The following is a 13,703-nucleotide window of genomic DNA, read 5'->3' as shown; positions in this document are numbered from 1 at the left end:
TCGGTCCTGCCACCCTGACAGACACACTTGGAGGGGAGATGGGACAGGGCCTTCTTGGTGGCTGCTCCCAGACTTTGGAATTCTCTGCCTCAAGAAGTTAGACTGGCTGCCTCCTTGCTGTCCTGCCAGCAGGTAAATACTTTCTTATTCCAGCAGGCTTTGGGGAACTGACTGCTTTTAATGAAAGGGCTGGTGTTGTGCTGGTTTGTAGGGTTTTAATATATTAGATGAAGAGTTAGTTTTAATTCTTTTAATGTTTAATCGTTTTTTTAACAATTGCCCCCCATACTTTAGCTGTTCCTTTTTTTATCTGTAAGTTGGTTTGAGATGCTGTCAAGGAGAAAGGCGGGGTTTAAATAAATATATACTACTAATCATAGAATCATAGCATTGTAGATCTGGAAGGGACCCCAAGAGTCATTTAGTCCAACCCCCTGCAACTGGTTTCCACTGGTTTCAGGGTTGCCAGGAACATTATCTTCCAGCCACCCAATGCTTGAGTGAACAGGGATGTTTCCAAATTCCCCATGAAAATCGTCAATGAAAATGGCAGGCACACTTTGCCACAGAGGAAATTCAACGAATGGGGAACCACCACTGAGAAGGCCCCGTCACAGCTCAACACACCAACCAATCAGCTCCCGCACTGGAGGCAGGAGCACCAAGAAGGCCTCACCTGCTGATCATAGGGTCTCTGATATTTCATACTGGGGGACCATGATAGTAATTTTATTATAACTGATTTTATAATGAAATGATTTTAGAATGTTGTGTTATTTTACTGCTGTTAGCCGCTCTGAGCTCGGCTTTGGCTGGGGAGGACGGGATATAAATAAGTTATTGTTATTGTTATTGTTATTGTTATTGTTATTGTTATTGTTATTGTTATTGTTATTGTTATTGTTATTGTTATTGTTATTGTTATTGTTATTGTTTCAGTGAGGACCAGCAGCCAGGAAGCCCCAGGGCCAAATCTGCCTTGCCTGAGGAGTCTCAGTTGCCCTCTTCCACCATCAGTTGCCCCTAGAGAAGTGAGATTGACGGGGGGCTGTGGAAATTGGGGCTGTTTGCTTGGAGAGATGCATGTTTCCTTAAAACAGCTACTAACAGGAAAGGTTAATCTGAATTACATCAAAGCAGGACACACCCATTTAATTATTTTTCTTTCTAGCACACGCTTCTTTGGGAAAGCTAGCAGATGTGAGGCCCACCTTATCTGGAGAGTGTTTAGCTACTCCGTTAATCTGGGCCAAGGCAGCGGGGATAAAATGTTCCTAAAGCCGACATTATATCCCAGGCCTTCTGGCCTTCAGGGAAAATGATTTGCGTAAATGCAGCCGTGTGGCATCCACTAGTTTTTCATCAGTTTGCTTCCAGAATCAAAGAAACAGGCCCCTTTAGAGGTTGTTGCTGTTAACATATTCCTATTTATTTAGTAAGTAACCTTACAATTTTCAGTGAGTGCCAGAGGCAAGATAAGTGGGACTCTTTAAACGTAGGCATTTGAAGGGAAAAATATAGACATTTTTCATATATTCCAGGGGAAAGTCACCAATATATGCATTTGGCAAGGTGGCATCTGTCCAGTGAAAGCTTTCCTTTAGCTTCTGCCAACCTGGTGCCCTCTGGATGTTTTGGACTACAACTCCCATCAGCCCCCAGCATTCCCATCGCTGGGGGCTGATGGGAGTTGTAGTCCAAAACATCCAGAGGGCACCAGGCTGGCAAATACTTCTCCCCCAACCCCACTTTTTCATTTCAGATCCATTTACAATGTCTATTTGTGTTTTAAGAGGATTGGGGATCCTCAGGCCCACAGCCTGGATGCGGCCCTCCATGCCTTGCAGCCTGGCTCTCAGGACTCTTGTCTCCCACAGTCTTTGTCTCCCCGGCTTCTGCCTGGCTGAAATGTGTCCCAAAATTTTGGTATTGTCTCTGGCTTGCCTGCAAAGAGGGTAGAGATCGGGGGTGGGGGGGTGTAGCCTTACGAGGCTTTGCCCTCGGGTGGGAAAAATATTGCGCCCGGGAAAGGGAGACAGGAGTCAACAGAGACTCAAGGAATAGTTTCGGAGAAAAAGCTTTATTTCTACCATCCATGAACTGGTAGAAGGAGCAAGTGTGATAGTTCACAAACAAGCACGAGTTCACAGTCATTTGCACAGAGCATATATTCCCCTTCCAGTTCCCTCCCTTTTCTCCTCCTCCTCTAGAGTCCTGCCTCATGAGTTCCCCTGAGCATGAACAGAAAGCTCCTGTCTTGGGACCCTTCCCAGGAAAGGGGAAGCCTTTTTGAAGCCTTCTTGTGCTGATAAAAGTAACGTTTTGCCTATTGTCATGGAACTGCCATCGGAGCCAGAGGGAGAGGGAGGGCTCCAGAGGGATTCCGGAGAGCGTACCGGGAGGGAGAGAAGCAGCCCATCTTTTGGGGAAGGAAATCAGCGTGACACTAGTGGAGAAGGGGGGCAGATGGGGGAATCGGCGAGGTGGCTCCATGACTCCTCGCCGGAGACCAGCGGGGAGAGCACGGGTCCTCCGCTGCCCACACCCTCCCTGCGCAGAAGGCTTCCGCGCGGGGAGAGCAGGCGGAGACTAGGCGTCAAAGAGCTTCTTTGCTGGACGGATTCTGCCAGCGATTGAGACAGCCACGGGCAAGTGGCTGTCCGGACGGAAAAAGGTTCACTCAGGCAACCCAGCCAGGTGTGGCGCCGATTTACGCACAAGCAACCCCTAGAACCATTACACCTATGCACATCATCTTGTGAGAAAAGCAGAGGAAAGCTTTAGCTGTGGACTTTTAGAAGACAAAAGGAATTTGGAGAGTTTTGAGGCCTGGGATGATTATTGAGGGGGGGTAACTTTGGGCCTAGGTGGGGTCACCTGTCCTCACCTCCTTCAGTGGGGGGTGAATATCTGCAGGAACAAAGGCAGGGATCAGCAAACTTTTTCAGCAGGGGACCGGTCCACTATCCCTCAGACCTTGTGGGGGGCCGGACTATATTTTTTGGGGGGGGAAATGAACGAATTCCTATGCCCCACAAATAACCCAGAGATGCATTTTAAATAAAAGCACACATTCTACTCATGTAAAAACACAATGTTTCCCGGATCGTCCACGGAATGGATTTAGAAGGCAATTGGGCCGGATCTGGCCCCTGGGCCTTAGTTTGCCTACCCATGTACAATGGTGACTTTTAACATTGAATTGCTCTTCTGCTTGTGTTTGATGCTGGCTCCGCCCACCACCAGGATGCGGCCCCTGAAACATTGCCCAGAACAGAATGCGGCCCCCTGGAAATGCACTGGAAAGTGTGGGATGATGCTTTGACACAGCATCGTCTAACCTTCCTGCAAGCAAATCAGAATGAAGGCTTAGTAAAGAACCCACATTATCTAACTGATCAGTTTGCATTCCACCTTGGAGAGAAAGAAGATTCAGACTAATAGAAAATAATAGACAAACACAGCTTAAAATTGAACAGGCAAGCATATACAGCAATCCATAACAACAAAAGCCTTCCTATTGGGTTGTTTTTTTATATTTGATTTTATATTTTGTTTTTGTTCTGTGAGCTGCCCTGAGACCTCCAGGTATATAAATTCAATAAATAAATAAAAACAAAACATCTATCTATCTGTCTACATCTCTGCCATCTTGAGAATTCTTTGAGCTAAACGGTGAGGTGGAAATTTATAAGGCTGTGTGGCACAATGGTTAGAGTGTCGGACTAGGACCTGGGAGAGCAGGGTTCGAATCCCCACTTGGCCATGTAGCTCACTGGGCCTACATCTCAGCCTCACCTACCTCACAGGGCTGTTGTGGGCATGAAATGAGGAGGGGGCATAGCTGTCAAGCGTCCCTTATTTGGCGGGACAGTCCCTTATCCCAGCGCCATGTCCCGCTGCTGTCCCTTATTGATGATGTCCCTGAAATTAGCTACTGAAGGTAATGGGGCCCTTTCTATGTCCAGTTGTCCTTTGTCAACAACAAATTTTTGCTGTTTTTTGTGTTGAATATATGCTATATGGTAATTTATGGACCTAATAGGTAACTAAAGCCATTTGCACGCAACAAAATATGTATTTTATCAAAGTAATTGTTGATCCCTTATTTTTGCTGCTGATCCCTTATTTTTGAGGCTGCTGGTCCCTTATTTTCAAATCTGTAAGTTGACAGCTATGGGAGGGGGGGAGTCATGCCCGCCAGCCACCCTGAGCTCCTTGCAGAAAAAGTTGGATATAAATGCAGTAAATTTATGATGATGGCGATGATAGCCCAGATGGGCGGAGTAGGAATAATAAAATTATTATAAAAAACATTATTATAGCAAGTCCAGGAATAAAAGGCACTACGGCGAGAGAATATGCCTCTCTGCCCTCTTGCGCTCCTTTGAATTTCATTTAACATCCTGACCCCCTCACATAATGTGCAAGGTTTCATTCAATCAATATTTATGTTTATCACCAAGGCAATACAAAACACAGTTTCCCCAGAACTTAGATTACACAACCGAGAGAGAGAAACAAACCCAATCCTCTATGTTTCCTCACAGAAACCCACCAATGTTCCCCTTTTGCGGACATGAAATCAGGCCGGGCTCCCACCTCCTATTAATGTGTATTTATTTATCCAGTCTGTATCCACAGCTGTGCTCGGCTCTCTTCATCACTTTTAGAAGCGTAACGAGTTTAATGAGCCGTCCATTTGATAAAAGGCCTCTCACAATGGTTTGGGTGGCCCCCCCTTCTTCATCTACATCAGGCATGGTCCCAGATAAGAGATTTATAGGCTCGTTTGACGTAAAAGTAAATAACTTTAAAAATAAAGCAAATTAGAGGAGACTTGTTTGCTGACCCAGATGCAGAGAATAAACTGACGTGTTGTTCCTAATGCGGCACAGGCGCCGTGCTAGGTGTGGCCAACTCTTTATATCTTGCAGGGCTCCTGTGCTGCTAAAACTTAGGTAGAGCCAGCAAACGAGACTTTTCCTTTTTCTTTTGCAGGTGATTATTTACCTTTCATTAGATCTCCCTGCAAGGAGAAAAAGTCAATCTGTTCACTCATTGTGCACAGCTGCTGCTTAAGGCAAGAGAGCCCCAGAAGAAGAAAAAGCTGGCGATTCTCCTCTTTCCTGCTTCTGCGGTGCCCACTGTGATGCCTGACGAAATTATCTCTAGGCAGCTTCCAACAAAACATTAAAATACAATAATCTATTAAACATTAAAGGCTTCCCTAAACAGGGGTGCCTTCAGATGTCTTCTAAAAATCAGATAGTTTATTTCCTTGACATCTGATGGGAGGGCGTTCCACAGGGTGGGCACCACCACCGAGAAGGCCCTCTGCCTGGTTCCCTGTAACTTGGCTTCTCGCAGGGAGGGAACCGCCAGAAGGCCCTCGGCACTGGACCTCAGTGTCCAGGCAGAATGATGGGGGTGGAGACGCTCCTTCAGCTATACTGGACTGAGGCCGTTTAGGGCTTGAAAGGTCAGCATCAACACTTTGAATTGTGCTCGGAAACGTACTGGGAGCCAATGTAGGTCTTTCAAGACAGGTGTTATGTGGTCTCGGCGGCCGCTCCCAGTCACCAGTCTCGCTGCCTCTGGCGGTGAAGTCAAACCACTGCATTAGCATCACTGCTGGGGTGCAAGCCTGGGCAGTGTTAATGGAAGTCCTGGGCTGCCCAGATGGCAGGACCCCCCTCCCAGTCTCGCTGCTGTGGTCCAAAGGGAAGCAGATCAAGACATTTGGCCCTAGCTCGGCTGCCAGAATTTCCAGAAGGAGGAAGACCTGTGAGGGGAGAGACTCCATCAGGCAAGGCCTTTTTCAACCTGCCTTGCTCTACCCTCTAGTTTCTGCTTCTCAATGTGTATTGTTTTATGTACTGTGGCTTGCCGTTGTTTTATTGATTATAGTTTAGATATTATTTATTGTAACTGTTGAGTGGAATTCTATTTAACTCTTATATGTTGATATTATTATTTTATACTATTCTAATGATTGTTGAGGGACTCGGGTGGTGCTGTGGGTTAAACCACAGAGCCTAGGACTTGCCAATCAGAAGGTCGGCGGTTCGAATCCCCGCCACGGGGTGAGCTCCCGTTGCTTGGTCCCTGCCCCTACCATCCTAGCAGTTCAAAAGCACACCAGTGCAAGTAGATAAATAGGTACCACTCCGGCGGGAAGGTAAACGGCATTTCCATGTGCTGCTCTGCTTCGCCAGAAGCGGCTTAGTCATGCTGGCCACATGACCCGGAAGCTGTACGCCGGCTCCCTCAGCCAGTAAAGTGAGATGAGCGCCGCAACCCCAGAGTCGGTCACGATTGGACCTAATGGTCAGGGGTCCCTTTACCTTTACCTTTAAAGATTGTTGAATGTTACTTTTTGATGCAGGTTGCCTATTTCAAAGTTATGTTTTATTATCACATTTTTGTATCGCGTTAGATTGTTATAAGATGTACATTTTTTGTTCCTTCAGCTTGTAAACCGCCTTGTGTATTGTACGATAGAAAGACGGTATACAAATTAAAAATGATGATGATGATGATGATAAGAGGCGCTATAGGGACTCCCCTCCGGATTTGCAGAATCCCAGAGAACTGAATGGAAGAGTTGGGGGAGAAACGAGCAACGGCGGGAATCCGGGACTGACAGATCCGCTGGATCCCTGGAGAACCCGGGGATTGAACCCGGAACCTTCCGCATGCAAAGCAGATGTTCTGCCACGGAGCCAGGCTGCCCAACCGCCTGCCCATCCCTTTCCGTGGAAAATACAGGTGCTTTTGTATGCCAGCCGCCACTTATCAGATCTGACTTTTGTAATCATCACAACACGGGCGCCACACAAAACAAAGGACAAAGACGCAGACGGAACAGGCAGCACAAGCTGTGGAAGTGTTTTGGGGGTCGGCTGTGAGCTTGCTTTTCCCACCCCAACCCAATCTTGGATCTTTTCAATAGCAGCCGGTCCAGGGACAAAGACCTGTGGGTGAGTCAGAGATCCCTTTTGCTTCTTCATCAATGAAACAAGGATGAAAACTTTTAAGACATGGGTAGGCAAACTAAGACCCGGGGGGCGGATCTGGCCCAATCGCCTTCTAAATCCGGCCTGCGGATGGTCCGGGGAATCAGTGCGTTTTTACATGAGTAGAATGTGCCCTTTTATTTAAAATGCACCCCTGGGTTATTTGTGGGGCCTGCCTGATGTTTTTACATGAGTAGAATGTGTGCTTTTATTTAAAATGCATCTCTGGGTTATTTGTGGGGCATAGGAATTCGTTCATTTCCCCCCCCAAAAAATATAGTCCAGCCCCCCACAAGGTCTGAGGGACAGTGGACCGGCCCCCTGCTAAAAAAGTTTGCTGACCCCTGTTTTAAGACCTGAATTAGGCTGTGCTATCCCAACTGCCCAGAGGTCTAAATTCCCCCTTTATCACTCCTAGCTTGGCCTCTTTAACGCTTGGGAAACTAAAAATAATGTTGCCCGATTTGTACTTGTTAATGCTGGACCCAGAGATCATCGTCGGTGCGGAGGAGTTAGCAAACAGGGAGGGGAAGCTGTTAATTAAAAGTGCAGCCGGGTAAACGGTGGGGAGAGAGGCAAGGGTTAAAGGGTGGTCTTGGGGGGGTGCCCTTTAAAAAATATTATTTTTACTCTGCGGGAAAAGCAGCTATGTAGTTCGCAAAGGGCACTGCTGGCGAGAGATCGGCCGGCCACCCCTTTCATTTCCAACAGGCAGCCTGACATACAAATTAGCATATGGAATTATTGTGCCAACTTGTGCCATGGGCCTTCGCCCCAAACACCTGGCAACACACTGAGGGCGGGGGAATGCGAGGACTGGTGGTTGTGCCTTGAAGCAGGCTTTGGAAATGCGACTTATTTTACTCCCCACAAATTCCCTTCCACCCAAGAACATCCAACTACCTCCTTTTCGAGGGAAAATCTGTGCCCCGGATTTTTTGTGTGAAATACATAACTAATATTTAGTTTGGGTTTGGGGTTGTGTGTGTGTCCTCCTCTTACGTCTTAAGAGTGATTGGCAAAAATATTTGTGTCAGATTGAAGCTGGAGATAGTTGGTTAGATCATGATGCTGATAAGGCCATGGTTGCAGGTTCGAACCCCATATGGGCCGTCTGCATGGCAGGGGGTTGGTCTAGATGATGTTCAGGGTCCCTTCCAACTCTACAGTTCTATGATTCTATATATTTGGAGGAAGTATGGGAAAGAACGGTCCTGAAACCTGGGAGGAAGCCATCTGACCCTTGACAAATAAGTTGTGTGTCGCTGGCTAGTCAGCGTAGACAAAACAGAGGCAGAAGGACAAACGGGCTGAGCTGGGACGCTTTCATGCCACCAATTTAAAGCACTAAAAAGGTAAAGGGACCCCTGACTGCTAAGTCCAGTCGCAGATGACTCTGGGGTTGTGGCGCTCATCTCGCTTTACAGGCCGAGGGAGCTGGCGTTTGTCCGCAGACAGTTTTTCCGGGTCATGTGGCCAGCATGACTAAGCTGCTTCTGGCGAACCAGAGCAGTGCACGGAAACGCCGTTTACCTTCCCGCCAGAGTGGTACCTATTTATCTACTTGCACTTTGACGTGCTTTTGAACTGCTAGGTTGGCAGGAGCAGGGACAGAGCCGCGGGGATTCGAACCGCTGACCTTCTGATCAGCAAGTCCTAGGCTCTGTGGTTTAACCCACAGTGCCACCCGTGTGCTATAGACCATACCAAACTAGATAGACCAATAGTCTGAACATCTTCCCACGTTTCTGTGTTCTTCAGACAGGACCCCCTTGGGTTTCCTGGAAACTTATCAGCTTCCTTAATGAGAAGATAAATAATGGCAGTGATAATGTTTGTCGGCCGCTAGCATTCTTCCCCTGCAATTTTCTGTTAGCTAGAGCATTTGGGACGCAGGTGGCGCTGTGGGTTAAACCACAGCCAGGACTTGCCGATCAGAAGGTCAGCGGTTCGAATCCCCGTGACAGGGTGAGCTCCCGTTGCTCGGTCCCTGCTCCTGCCAACCTAGCATTTCGAAAGCACGTCAGAGTGCAAGTAGATAAATAGGTACCGCTCCGGCGGGAAGGTAAACGGCGTTTCCGTGCGCTGCTCTGGTTCACCAGAAGCGGCTTAGTCATGCTGGCCACATGACCCGGAAGCTGTACACCGGCTCCCTCGGCCAGTAAAGCGAGATGAGCGCCGCAACCCCAGAGTCGTCCGCGACTGGATCTAATGGTCAGGGGTCCCTTTACCTTTACCTAAAGCATTTGGGGTACATTTTGAGGGGAGCAATGATGCCACAAACAGTGCCTGGCGTGAATTGAGGGTGCAGTTTAACACATTCCCCCTAAATCCTCTTCACTGAGCAGATTCCCTCTCTTTCGCTCTCACACCTCGCCCAGCAGATGAGTCCATGTGGAAAGGGTGCCATTCCCTGAATGAAGAGTGTCTGGAAAACCACAGGTACAGAAGAAAGATGAAATCTGTGAACGCTGTCATATATTTGTAAGTGGAACGGTCTGAGTGGAAGTGGAAGAATCAGCCGCAAAGACTCCACTTTTAAGGTGCCTTCGGTGCAAAAGAGAGTCCTGATTTATCAGAGAAGTTTGGGTCAGTCAATGCAAGTACAGTGGTACCTCGGGTTAAGAACTTAATTCATTCTGGAGGTCTGTTCTTAACCTGAAACTGTTCTTAACCTGAAGCACCACTTTAGCTAATGGGGCCTCCCGCTGCCGCCGCACTGCTGCCACATGATTTCTGTTCTTATCCTGAAGCAAAGTTCTTAACCCAAGGTACTATTTCAGGGTTAGCGGAGTCTGTAACCTGAAGCGTCTGTAACCTGAAGCGTCTGTAACCTGAGGTACCACTAAACTGTTTTAAAGGTTTTATTTTATATTAATGTAACCCAGCCTGAGACCTTCTGACAAAGGGCAGATAGTAATATATAATAAGTAAATAATAACATGCCTCATTCCTGGTGTCGCTTGGTAGTTCTAAGAAAGAAACAAACAAAAGAAATCAGTGTAGTTTTGAAAGGTTCCGGCTGCCATCTTGATTTGATATGGTGTCCAACAGTTTCCAGGCACAGATCTCCTCGATCTCAGGAACCATCATTCAAAACTTGGTTACAATATCTTAAGAGGTGCCCCTAATATATAGTACAGTGGTGCCCCGCAAGACGAATGCCTTGCAAGATGGAAAACTTGCTAGACGAAAGAGTTTTCTGTTTTGGAGGTGCTTCGCAAAACAAATTTCCTATGGGCTTGCTTCGCAAGACGAAAATGTCTTGCGAGTTCCTGCGGGTTCCCCCCCCCCCATTTCTAAGCCGCTAAGCCGCTTATCCGCTAAACCGATAAGCCGCTAAAAGCCGCTAAACCGCTAATAGCACTAATCCGCTAAGCCGTCAATGGGCTTGCTTCGCAAGACGAAAAAACCGCTAGACGAAGAGACTCGCGGAACGGATTCTTTTCGTCTTGCGAGGCACCACTGTACCCGGCATCGCTCAGGAATTCTGATAAACCAAAAAATTCAGTGCATTGTGAAAAATCAGTGCAGTTCTGAAAGGTTCAGCCCAGCACTATGTTGATTAACAATGGCACCTAAACATAGAGGACAAACTTCCTTCTCCATCTCAAGAACCAACATGTGAAACTTGGTTATGATCTTTTAAGGGGTGTTCAAATGTATAGGAAACATGTACAGCTTTCAAAATATGTAGTAGATGCGGCAGTAACAGACCCTCCAAGTGTCCCTGTTTTCCAGGGACAGTCCCGGATTTACAGAAGCTTTCCTGGTTTCTGATTTGATTCCAAAATGTCCCACTTTTCCTGAGGATGTCCCTATTTTCATCAGAGAAATGTTGGAGGGTATGGAGTTATGCGATCCCCGAGCCAAGGAGATAAGTGACTATGCCGCCTTTACCAGACATCTGAAGGCAGTCCTGGATAGGGGAGTTTTAAAAATGTTAATGTTTCATTGTGTTTTTATATATGTTGGAAGATGCCCAGAGTGGCTGGGGCAACCCAGTCAGAAGGGCAGTGTATTATTATTATTATTATTATTAATCTTATTATTATTATTACTATTACAATGGAACCTCGGTTTTCGAGCATCTCGGAAGCCAAATGTTTCAGTTTTCAAATGCCGAAAACTCGGAAGTGAATGCTTCCATTTCTGAACGCACCTCAGAATTCGAACGGCTTCCAAGGTGTGTTTTTCCATTTTTTCAATGGAATTTTCCAACCACCCATTGCGCCTCGGTTGTCAAACGTTTTGGAAGTCAAATGGTCTTCCGGAACAGATTACGTTTGACAACCAAGGTTCCACTGTATTATTATTATTAGATAGTAAAGGTAAAGGGACCCCTGAACGTTAGGTCCAGTCGTGACCGACTCTGGGGTTGCGGCGCTCATCTCGCTTTATTGGCCGAGGGAGCCAGCGTACAGCTTCCGGGTCATGTGGCCAGCATGACTAAGCCGCTTCTGGAGAACCAGAGCAGCGCACGGAAATGGTGTTTGCCTTCCCGCCGGAGCAGTACCTATTTATCTACTTGCACTTTGACGTGCTTTCGAACCGCTAGGTTGGCAGGAGCAGGGACCGAGCAACGGGAGCTCGCCCTGTTGTGGGGATTCGAACCAACCTTTTGATCGGCAAGCCCTAGGCTCTGTGGTTTAACCCACAGCGCCACCCGCGTACCTTTTTATTATTGGATAGGATGTCCCTATTTCCCTCAGAGAAACGTTGGAGGGTATGCAATACCTATTTATAAATTGACTGAACTCTTCCCCCCTTCCCTGCCCCATTTCACAGACTCCTGGACTTCCTCAGGACTCACAAGGGCCTAGCAACCTGCAGAGTCGGGTGAGCTTTTCCCTAACAGCGTCAACATGGCTGCTGCTCCATAATGGCTGCCTATGACCATTCGCTGTCCATGCAGCAGCAGCCGCTCCAAGCCGTGAACGCCACGTCGCCTCCGGCCCTGGACGTCCCCTACTTGCTGAGCGAGAGCCTGATCGCGCTGTTCTCCATCGTGGGCAACGTCTTCATCTGCGCCGTCGTCCTTCAGAGCCGGAAGCTGCGGGCTGTCGTCACAAACTACTTCCTCGTCTCACTGGCCGTGGCAGACGTCTTGGTTGGGGCAGTGGTCATCCCTTTTGCCCAATTTACCGACCTGGGTTTGCCCCGCTACCGCTCGCAGCTCTGCCTCCTGATGTTGTGCATGCTGCTGGTGTTGACGCAAGCCTCCGTCTTCGGGCTGCTGGCCATCGCTGTCGAGAGGTATATCTCCATCCTCAAGCCTTTCCAGTACAAAACCTGGATGAGCCCCCTCAACGCTCTCCTGGTGATCTTGGCGTCCTGGGTGCTAGCTCTTCTGATCGGCCTGCTGCCCATGATGGGCTGGCACAAGCCCTTGCCGGCCAGCGGGGAGTGCCTCTTCAATGACATCATCACCAACACCTACATGGTCTACTTCAACTTCATGGCCTGCATGCTGGCTCCTCTGCTGGTCATGATGGTCCTATACGGGCGCATCTTCCTGGAGGTCAAACAGCAAATCCGCAAGGTGGCCGAGGGAGAGGTGGACGTCAGCGCCCAGGAGAGGCGGCGGATGATTGTCCGCAAAGAGCTGCAGACGGCCACGTCGCTGTTCATCATCCTCTTTTTCTTCACTGTCTGCTGGCTCCCGGTCCACATTCTCAACACGGTCATGCTGCTCTGCCCCACCTGCCCCATCCCAAACCAGCTCATCCTGGCCTCCATCATCCTCTCACATGCCAACTCCGCCATCAACCCAGTCATCTACGTCTTCCGCATGAGATCCTTCCGGAAAGCCTTCGAGAGCACCTTTACGGGCATCTGCTCCTCCCCTTCCACGGATGCCTTCTCCACCTCCAGGATAACGCCTTCCAACGTCTCGGAGGTGCCTCTTCGGAATCTGTCTTTGCCAGGGAAGTGAATGCATATTCTCAGCTTGAGGCTGGCGGGAATGCAAGGCAGGAGGCTGACAGCAGGTAGTGCCAGAGCCGATGGCAGGTTGTACTCAGGGAGGCAGGAAGGGAGGCGGTTGGCTGAGGGTGACTGAGGTTGGTGGGGCAGTGCCCCTGTTCACCCGAATGGACCAGTTTCCGCTACAACTTCCTGATGTGACCGTCCACCTGCAGAACACAGATGGGTGAAGATGTCAAATTTCACTCCTTTTCCAACCTTTCCCATCTTAAATTCTGCTCTCTACATTTCCACAACAACTAACATTTTCCATTAAGAAGTCTTCACGAAAATTCACCAGCATTTTAGTGAAAAATTTCCCTTGCATGTACACGTTTTGCATGCACCTTTCCCTCACAGATGCATTTTTGCAAGGCGATTTCCCTTAATACAACGCATTTTGGAACATCCTTGATGCTCACCTGTGCCTTAATATGCACACTATGATATGGGCATTTTTGTGCCGCGTGACTTTTTGCATTGCAAAATTCAGAGAAAGGATGGCTGGGTTTCTGTCCACATTTCAGAAAGTACAAGCTTGCTTTTAAATGTGAAGTGACTCCAATTCCCCTCCCATCCCTAAGAGCGCTCCAGGTCAGGGTTCCAGCCAGGCCAGTCATGCCCTTTCGTGGACACTCCGTTCCACTTAATTCCATTTTGTCCCTTACCCAACAATCAGTTGCATCCCCTGTCCCCTGGGCATGCTCGGTCGCCAATGGG

The 13,703-nt window shown here is 48.3% G+C and overlaps 1 pseudogene across 1 annotated transcript; it reads left to right on the top strand.

Annotated features, from left to right (window-relative positions):
- The first annotated feature begins 11,811 nt into the window (after positions 1 to 11,811).
- Positions 11,812 to 13,408, top strand: LOC309346645 (adenosine receptor A1 pseudogene; annotated as a pseudogene). The gene has a single exon. The product of its transcript is annotated as an adenosine receptor A1 pseudogene (transcript).
- Positions 13,409 to 13,703: the final 295 nt, after the last annotated feature.

The sequence above is a fragment of the Podarcis erhardii genome, assembly GCF_964252035.2.
Source record: "Podarcis erhardii genome assembly, chromosome: 7".
In the NCBI taxonomy this organism is placed as follows: domain Eukaryota; kingdom Metazoa; phylum Chordata; class Lepidosauria; order Squamata; family Lacertidae; genus Podarcis; species Podarcis erhardii.
This window is presented reverse-complemented; position numbering and strand designations above follow the sequence as displayed.